Raw genomic sequence first — 8,985 nt, 5'->3', positions numbered from 1 at the left:
TGTCTGCTTCAGGTAAGTCACATAAGCACGTTCACTCTTTTGCGTCTGGCTTAGTTTACATAGAGTAACTTCTTCAGGGTTCATCCCTGTTGTTGCCAGCACCAGGATCTCCCTCCTATTTAGGACTGAATAATATTCCTGTGTATGGATGGACCACATTTTGTTTATCCCTCTGTCTGTGGAGTTCCTTTTGACTGTGGTGAGTGATGCTGCCATGAACATGGGTGCCAAATATCTGTTTGAGTTCCTGCTTTCAATTCCTTTGGGTGTTTACCCAGAAGTGGAATTACTGGATCATATGGTCGTACTATGTTTAGCTTTTGAGGAACTGTCAAACTGTTTTCCATGATGGCTGCACTATTTTACATTCCCATCAGCAATGAGCAAGTGTTTTAATTTCTCCACGTCCTTACCAACATTTGTTACTTTCGTTTTTTAAAAGAATATGTTATGTATAATAGCCATTCCAGTGGCTGTGAAGTGATATCTGACTGTGGCCTTGATTTGCTTTTCCCTAATGACTGGTGATTTGATCATCTTTTTATGTGCTTACTAGTCATCTGAGTATATACTTTGAAGAAATATCTATTCAAGCCTTCTGCCCATTTTTATATTGAGTGGTTTGTTTTTTTTTTTTTTTTTGGTTATTGAATTGTAGGCATTCTTTATATCTTCTGGATACTGATTCCTTATCTGATATATGATGTGAAAATATCTCCCCCCATTCTTTTTTTTTTTTTTTTAATGTTTATTTGTTTGGCTGCACTGGGTCCTAGTTGCAGTAAGTGAAATCTTTAGTAGGGGCATGAGACTCTTAGTTGCAGCATGTGGAATATAGTTCCCTGATCAGGGTTCAAAGCCGGGGCCCCTGCACTGGGAGCTCAGAGTCTTAGCTACTGGACCCCCAGGGAAGTCCTTCCCCCTATTCTGTAGGCTGTCTTTTCATTCTCTTGATAGTATTCTCAAATGCACAAATGTTCTTTTGTTTGTTTGTTTCTGAAAAATAACTTTTATTCTGAATCAGTGATAAGCTACATATTCATCTGCCACTATTTCAAGTCACAGTTATGTTGACATCTCTCCTTTGAAACACTGAACTGTTTTTTTCTACAAAAAAATATGGAACGCTTCATGAATTTGCCTGTCATCCTTGTGCGGGTGCCATGCTAATCTTCTCTGTATCATTCCAAATTTTAGTATATGTGCTGCCGAAGTGAGCACGCACAAATGTTCTTAATTTTGATCAAGTCCAATTTATTAATTTCTTTTGTTGTCTGTGCTTTTGTTGTCAGGTGCCAAGTCACTGTCAGATCCAATGTCATGAGAACTTCCCTTATGTTTTCTTCTAAGAGGTTTACAGTTTCAGCACTTATGTTTAGGTCTTTCATCTATTTTGAGTTAGTTTTTGTGTATGGAGTAAGGAGAGGAGCCAGTTTCAGGCATGTGAATATCTAGACTTCCCAGCACCATTTGTTGAAAAGACTATCCTTCCCATTTCTTATTTTCTTTTATGTTTACATATTTTTAAGTTCCCTGCTAAGGTAAGGAAAGTGGGGATTACTTAAACTGTAAGCAGTCGGTGAGCAAAATATATTACATTTACGTAAATACAATATTGAAACCAGATAACTCTTCTGTGGATCTGTGTTAATATTACAGATCTAAGTCTCACCTCTTCCATGATGCCCTACTTCTTCAACCTAAAGCAATTCCATTCTGTATCAGACTCTTAGCTTTCATGGCCTATATTTTTTTGCATGAATTTTTATTTTTTAAAGAGTCATCATTACTATTATTATTTTAATGTTTTATCTAGTTACTTACTTATTTGGCTGAACCAGATCTTTGCTGCAGTTTGCGAGATCTTTTTTTTTTTCTGGTTGCAGCATGTGGGATCTAGTTCCCTGACCAGGGGTTGAACCCAGGCCCCCCTGCATTGAGAGTGTGGAGTCTTAGCCACTGGACCACTGGGGAAGTCCCTTGTGTGAATTTTAAATTGAAATGTATTTGACATTAGCACTGTGTAATGTTAAGGTGTTTTAATTTGTAAAAAATTATCAATTGGCCACTTATTACTCCAGGACCCCAATTATTTTTCTCACAAACTCCAGAAGTTTATTTTTCACAGTGTTTGATGAGGACTCACTTCCTAGACTACACCTTCTCTGTAGCTGGCAGACTGATGCTGGCAGGAAACCCTAGCTCTTCTCCGGTTTTCTCTATAAGGATTCTCAAGTGTCCTCACAATGTGGTACCCAGCTGTCCCCAGAGGAGCGATCTAGGAGACCAAGGAAGAGGCTCCCATGATCTCTTAGACAGTTCATTATGACTCACTGAATGTCAGGCTGAGGATCCATGTTAGGCATGACTTTGCATGCATCCAATGTCCTCTAATGCAAGGTCAGGCCGAGAAGGCTCACCGTCTGCCATCTGCAAGATGGAGGCCCTGGAGAGCTGGTGCAACAGCTCCATCTAAATTTGAATTCCCGAGAACTAGGGGGGCCAATGGTTTGAGTCCTGTGGAGAATCCACTGGCTCTTCTTGGGCACAGTTCTTGGGGACCAAGGTGGGGGATACCCACAGAATCACCTCGGCGCTCAGGCACACACCGCCTGGGAATGCAGGTGAGTTGGTGCCCCGTGGGGTGAACCTTGTCCCATGGGATCAGGAACCAGTCCTTCCTGAGCGAAAGGGGTAGATGATTCTGAGGCCCTTTAGCTCAGCTCCTTGGAAAGTGCTAAGGACATGCAGCCTCAGTTCCCTACAACAGTCTTCCCGAAAACACACCTTTGTGTTGGGTTTCCTCCTTTCCTGTCTCACCCTCCCCAGTTCCTACCCACCTACTCCCACCCCCTACCACCAAAGCTTCTACTCAAACTTTGGTCTCAATCCTTGCTTTCCAGGAAGAACACAGGCTAACACAGTAGCCCTAGTCTTCTGATAGCTCTTCTTCTTTTTTTTTTTTTTTTCAGTCAGAAACAAATGATTTCTTGTAAACAGTGATACAAGACAAAAGTAAAGTAACTGTTAAGAGTCAGCAAGGAAGGGTATGGCTCTGTGATCAAGATAGAAATACTTGGTTTCTGTATCAGGCTCAGCAAAGGCAATAGCCTGAAAATAGCCACTTTTATGGAATCAGCTGTTCTGAAGACACTGTCAGTTGACCGGAAGCTGTAATTTCCCTGGTCTGTCCTTACAGCGCCTCCGCCCAGGGCATTGTTCTGTGCAGAGGCCGCCGGTGTGATAACTTCTCTTGTGTAACTTGGTTACATACCAGCCTTTTGGTTTTCTAATCAAAGGTTTATTTCCTTATTTATTTATTTCTTACTTGGTGGCCATGCCATGCGGCATGCAGGATCTTAGTTCCCTGACCAGGGATCAAACCCATGCCCCTGCAGTGGAAGCTTAGAGTCCTAACCACTGGACTGCCAGGGCAGTCCCATTCCTTATTTTTTCTAAAATGTAAAATTTAGTGGTTTTCAGTATATTCACAAAGTTGTGTAATCGTCTCCACCATCTAACTCCCAAATCTTCTCATCTCTCCGAACAGAAACCTGTGTCCATAACCCATCACTCTCAGATCCCCGCCAACCACTTGGCCACTTTCTGTCTCATAAATTGGCCCATTCTAGATGCCTAATATTAGTGGAATCATATGTGACCTTTTGTGTCTGGATTCTTTCACTTAGCATAATGGTTTCAGGATTCATCCATGTCGTAGCCTGGGTCAGTACTTCTGGGTTCTTTCTTCCTGACACCAGCCAATTCTTTGCCACCAGCTGGTTGCCCAACAATTTTATTCAGTTATTGAACTAACCCCTGGAGTTAGCTCAGACCCCACAGACGAAGTACTCAGTCCCACAAGACTGCCCCCACATGAGAAACCAGCTGCACATGGGGTGCCCAGGCTACCCACATTTCTGCCCAGGCAGCTACAAATTCAGAGGTTCCTGTGATCCCCTCCCCCACTTAAGTTTGATACTTCACTGGGATGACTCCAGCTCACAGATCGGGAGAGTGCTTGACTTACTAGTTTGTTGTAGAGACCACAGCTCAGCACACACATGGAAGAGGTTCAGGCGGTGAAGTGTGGTAGGCCTCTCAGGGCATACCTCCTGCCAGCACTTTGATGTGTCCATCAACCCAGAAGCTCTCTGAACCCTGTTATTTAGAGGGTTTGGGGGAGTTGATGATGCGATTGATTCAATCATTAGCCATTGGTCATTGAACTCAATCTCCTGCCCCTCTTCCCTCCTTGATGTTGGGCATGGACCTGAAAGCTCCAACCCTCTCACAATAGGTTGGTCTTTCCTGCTGCCAGCTCCCATCCTGAAGCCATCTAAGAGCCACCAAGAGTCAGCTCATTAGCATAGACTCAGATGTGGTTGAAAGAGGATGGTTATCAATAACAGAAGACTCTCCTATCACTTAGGAAATCCCAAGGACTTTAGGAGCTCTGTGCCAGGAGCCAGGGACAGAGACCAGACATATTTACTATTGTTCCATAATACTTTATTCCTTGTTATGGCTGAATAGTATTCCATTTGTTTATCCATTCCTCAGTTGAGAGACATTTGGTTTGTTTCTACCTTCTGGCTATCGCAAATAGGGACGGCGGAGCCTGGTGGGCTGCCGTCTATGGGGTCGCACAGAGTCGGACACAACTGAAGCGACTTAGCAGCAGCAGCAGCAGCGCAGAACATTTATATGTAAGTTTTATGTTTTCTTTTCTCTTGGGTAAATACCTAGGAATAGAATGGTAACTCCCATGTTTAACTTTTTCAGGAACTCCTAAGTGGTTTCCCAAACACTTATATATATATATTTTTAATAATAACTCTCTATATACATTATTTTGGGCTTTCCCAGTGGCTTAGCAGTAAAGAATCTGTCTGCAGTTCAGGAAATGCAGGAGATGTGGGTTCGATCCCAGGTCGGGAAGATCTTTTGGAGAAGGAAATAACAAACCACTGAAGTATTCTTGCCTGGGAAATCCCATGGACAGAGGAGCCAGCGGGCTATGGGCCACAAAGAGTCTGACGCGACTGAAGCGCCTGAGCACACACTGTTTAGGCTTTATCTTCCCATGAACCTTATAAACTCTTTGAAAGAAGGATCAGTGTTTTCCACTCTCCTGAACCCACCATCTTTTATCCTAACACCTCAGTATTTGTGTGTGATCATTTTCTTAGGACAGTGTTTCCTTCACCTTGGTTGTTGTTGCTCAGTTGTGTCCGGCTCTTTGTGACCGCCTGGGCTGCAGCACGCCCAGCTTGCCCGCCCTTCACCATCTCCCGGAGCTTGCTCAGATTCAGGAGCAACACCAGTCTTACTACCAGCGGGTTGGTGGACATACACATGGCTTTCTTTGCTTCCTTGCTCTCCATGGTGGAGGAATGCAGGCAACGGTTGGTGTGTGTATGTTGTGGAAACGGTCAGAGTGTGGTGATGGTATTTGGATGGTGGTTAAGAGGGAGTGGGCTTCCTTTGTAGCTCAGTGGGTAAAGAATCTGCCTGCAGTGCAAGAGACCCGGGTTCAATCCTTGGGTTGGGAAGATCCCTGGAGAAGGAAATGGCAACCCACTCCAGTATCCATGCCTGGAAAATCTCATGGACAGAGAAGCCTGGTGGGCTGCAATCCATGGGGTCACATAAAGAGTCAGGCACGACTAACATTAACACTTACTTAAGAGGAAGTGGGATTAGAAAGAGTGGCTTCTTTAGTTCACGTGCTTGTTCAGACCCCAGAGAATGTTGATCAGTTCTCACTCAAAGTGATGTGTACACTCATGTGAAATATGTGTACTTTGAGGGGATCTATTTATGTTCCACCGGGAGTCATCCTTTCCTGTCAGGAATCTCACCTGCTGCTTTGTCTGTTTGGTCATATTCCTGGGACATTTTTGTTTCCTGTTGTTTAGTAAAGGTGCTTTTTCTGGGATGTACCAAACCTGGTGATTTTTTTGAAGATTTTTTTTTTTCCTTTTGATTCAATATATTGAGAAAGAAATGGGAAGGTCAGATCCACTCTAGGAGTGTTTCGGGTTGTGTGTTAAATAGCCATTCATTTTGAAACACAAGGACAGGATTGTAATAAAAGGACATGGAATGGTAAAAGCAAAAAAAAACCCAACAACAAAACAAACAACAAAAACCAAAGTGATGTGTCCAGTTCTACTGTACTCATGTTTGGCAGTATCTTCCCCGTACCATCAGCTCATCTCAGCTCTCCATTCATGCACATCTCAGAGCCTCACCCCAGGCGTTAATCAGGCAGGACTCTTTCATTGGCACGTGACAAAAAAAACCAACTTCAACTTCCTCGTGAGAAAAGACAAAAGCAGAGGAGCAGTTTCTTGGCTGTAGGTCTCAGAGTTACCGTCTTCAGTGAAGCTGAGTCCGCCATCGTCAGATGGATTGCTCATGTCCACTGTCCCCCTGAGTCTGTGGGCTCTGTTTTCTTCTCTCTTGACTTTATTCTCAGAAAGATTCTTTCCCTGGCAGTACGTCGTCCCCTGGAAGCTCCCTCTGCTGCTCACTGTCTCTTTGACATAAATCCTGGGAAGTGTGGCAGCGACCAGGAGCTCGACGGGTCAGAGGAGCCCATGGAACTCACACTCCTCGTCCCACCACCCACCGGAAAGGGGAACGGGAGTGAATGAATGAAAGAAAGAGGGGGCAGGAAAGAAACGAGGAGAACCAGCGGGCCTTTACTTGGCAACCAAGCCACCATCTAGGAAACCACCCTCTCAAGAGAAACGTGGCTCCTTGTTGACCTCCTCACTGCGTTAGAGACAGGAGGCTCTGTGTACCAGGCCCGTGCTGGGCTTTGGCAGGAGCGGGCAGGACACTGGAGCTCGGGGGAGAAGGACAGCTGGTTGCTGGTGAGGCTGGAGGAAGGCCTGGAGCAACTCCTTTGTCGCTGGGAACCTGAGCCTCTTGGGAGCAGTCACACGAGGATGGCCTTGGCTGGGGATGTGCAGAAACCAGCCAAGTTCACAATCAGCCTCCCTCAGCCTGGACAACCTTTGAGAGAGGCGTGTCTCTCTTGAATTTGCAGAAATGAGCTGCAGCAGAGGGGAGAACCAACGTTTCTCATGGTTGCAATGTGCAGACTGTGTCAAAACGTGTTGCTGCATCTGTGTTGCTCCAACCTTGAGAAAGCAAGGCTCAGCTCAGCCATGAACAGAAGACATAATTGTAGGGTTGAGAACTTAAAGAGTTCCAGAATGGCTCCTCCAGATAAATTTATCTTTGCTAGTCATTATTTACTCCACTGCATTTTTCACTTTTTTTATTTGAGTGGAAATACACATTTTCCTGGTCATTAAAAAAATAAGACGTATAAGGTTTAAAATTCAAGCAGTACAGAAGGGTAAGCAATGCTAAGCAATGTTATGGATGCAGAGAGTGTCCATTATACAAACATGTACAGTCTTGCTCATTCATCTATATATTTGGTGTTTAGTTTAATAGCTAAGTCATGTCTGGCTATTTAGTTTAATAGCCCACCAGGATCCTCTGTCCATGGGATTTCCCAGGCAAGAATACTGGAGTGGGTTGCCATTTGCTTCTCCTGGGGATCTTCCTGACCCAGGGATCAAACCCATGTCTCCCGTGTTGTAGGTGGATTCTTTACTGCTGAGCCACTGAACGCTATTCCAATGAAAATGCCTTCAGAACATTTTTACAGCTAGACAAGGTGATGCCAAAGTAAATGTTGAAGGGTAAAGGTGCAAAAATTGTGATAAAATTCTGAAAAAGAAAAATAGGGTAAAGTTAGCCCTAGAAGATTGAAATATATTATAAAATTACCATTATTAAAAGTTTGCAAGTGACACAGGTATAGACAGATTAGTGGTATAAACTAGCTATTCAGAAATAGATCCAAACATACGTGTGGGCTGTATGTGTATAAGATAAACGTAGATATTTCTATCTAAAGATAGAATTTCAGGATTTGGGTGGTGGGGAGATTACTAATAAATGGAGTTGAAACATTTAACATACTATCTAGAAAAACAAAACTGGATCCCTACCTCATTCCTCATATACCAAAACAAATTCCAGATGTATCAAATGTGTTAGTGTTAAATTGCTTCAGTTGTGTCCTACTCTTTGAGACCCTATGGACTATAGCTTGCCAGGGTCCTCTGTCCATGGGATTCTCCAGGCAAGAATACTGGAGTGGGTTGCCATTTCTCCTTCAAATACTTTTTCAAATCCTTAGATGTTAAAAATAAAACCATAAAAGTAAAACACTGGGAGAATTTAAGAAAATAATCTTGGGTGATATCATGGGCTGAACTGTATTTCCTCAGTATTTGTATCTTGAAGTCCTGACCCCCAGGATCTCAGAATGTGACTGTTTGGGGAGATAGGGAAGGTAATTAAATTTAAAATAAGGTCGAGGCAGTGGGCTCTAATCCAATATGTTGCTGCTGCTGCTGCTACTCGGTCCTCAGTAGTGTCCGACTCTGTGCAACCCCGTCGACTGTAGCCCGCCAGGCTCCTCTGTCCATGGGGAGTCTTCAGGCAAGAGTACTGGAGTAGGTTGCCATGCCCTCCTCCAGGGGATCTTCCCAACCCAGAGATCAAACCCTGGTCTCCCGCACTGCAGGCAGACTCTTTACCACTGAGCCACCAGGGAAGCCCAATCTGATATAACCGGTATCCATGTAAGAAGAGATTAGGACATAGACACTCATAGAGACAAGACACAGGAAGAAGGCAGCTGTTTACAGCCAAGGAGAGAGACTTTAGAAGAAACCAACCCTGATAATACCTTGTTCTTGGACCTCCAGCCTCCACAACTGTGAGGAGATAAATTTCTGTTATTTAAGCCACCTTGTCCATGGTACTTTGTTATGGCAGCCTTGCAAGCTCGTACAGGTGACTAAAATCTTCTAAGTGGTGTATGACATTCGGAAGCTATAGAAGAAATGCTTGAAAAATTTGGCTACATAACAGTTTAAAATTTCTGCA

General features: G+C 43.8%; 1 non-coding gene across 1 annotated transcript; it reads right to left on the bottom strand.

Annotated features, from left to right (window-relative positions):
- Positions 1–1,113: 1,113 nt before the first annotated feature.
- Positions 1,114–1,221, bottom strand: LOC122680881. Its single transcript, XR_006336801.1, has one exon. It is a non-coding gene; the product is annotated as a U6 spliceosomal RNA (small nuclear RNA).
- Between the last annotated feature and the right edge of the window lie 7,764 nt (positions 1,222–8,985).

Source organism: Cervus elaphus, chromosome 22 (genome assembly GCF_910594005.1).
Source record: "Cervus elaphus chromosome 22, mCerEla1.1, whole genome shotgun sequence".
NCBI classification, from domain to species: Eukaryota; Metazoa; Chordata; class Mammalia; order Artiodactyla; family Cervidae; genus Cervus; species Cervus elaphus.
This window is presented reverse-complemented; position numbering and strand designations above follow the sequence as displayed.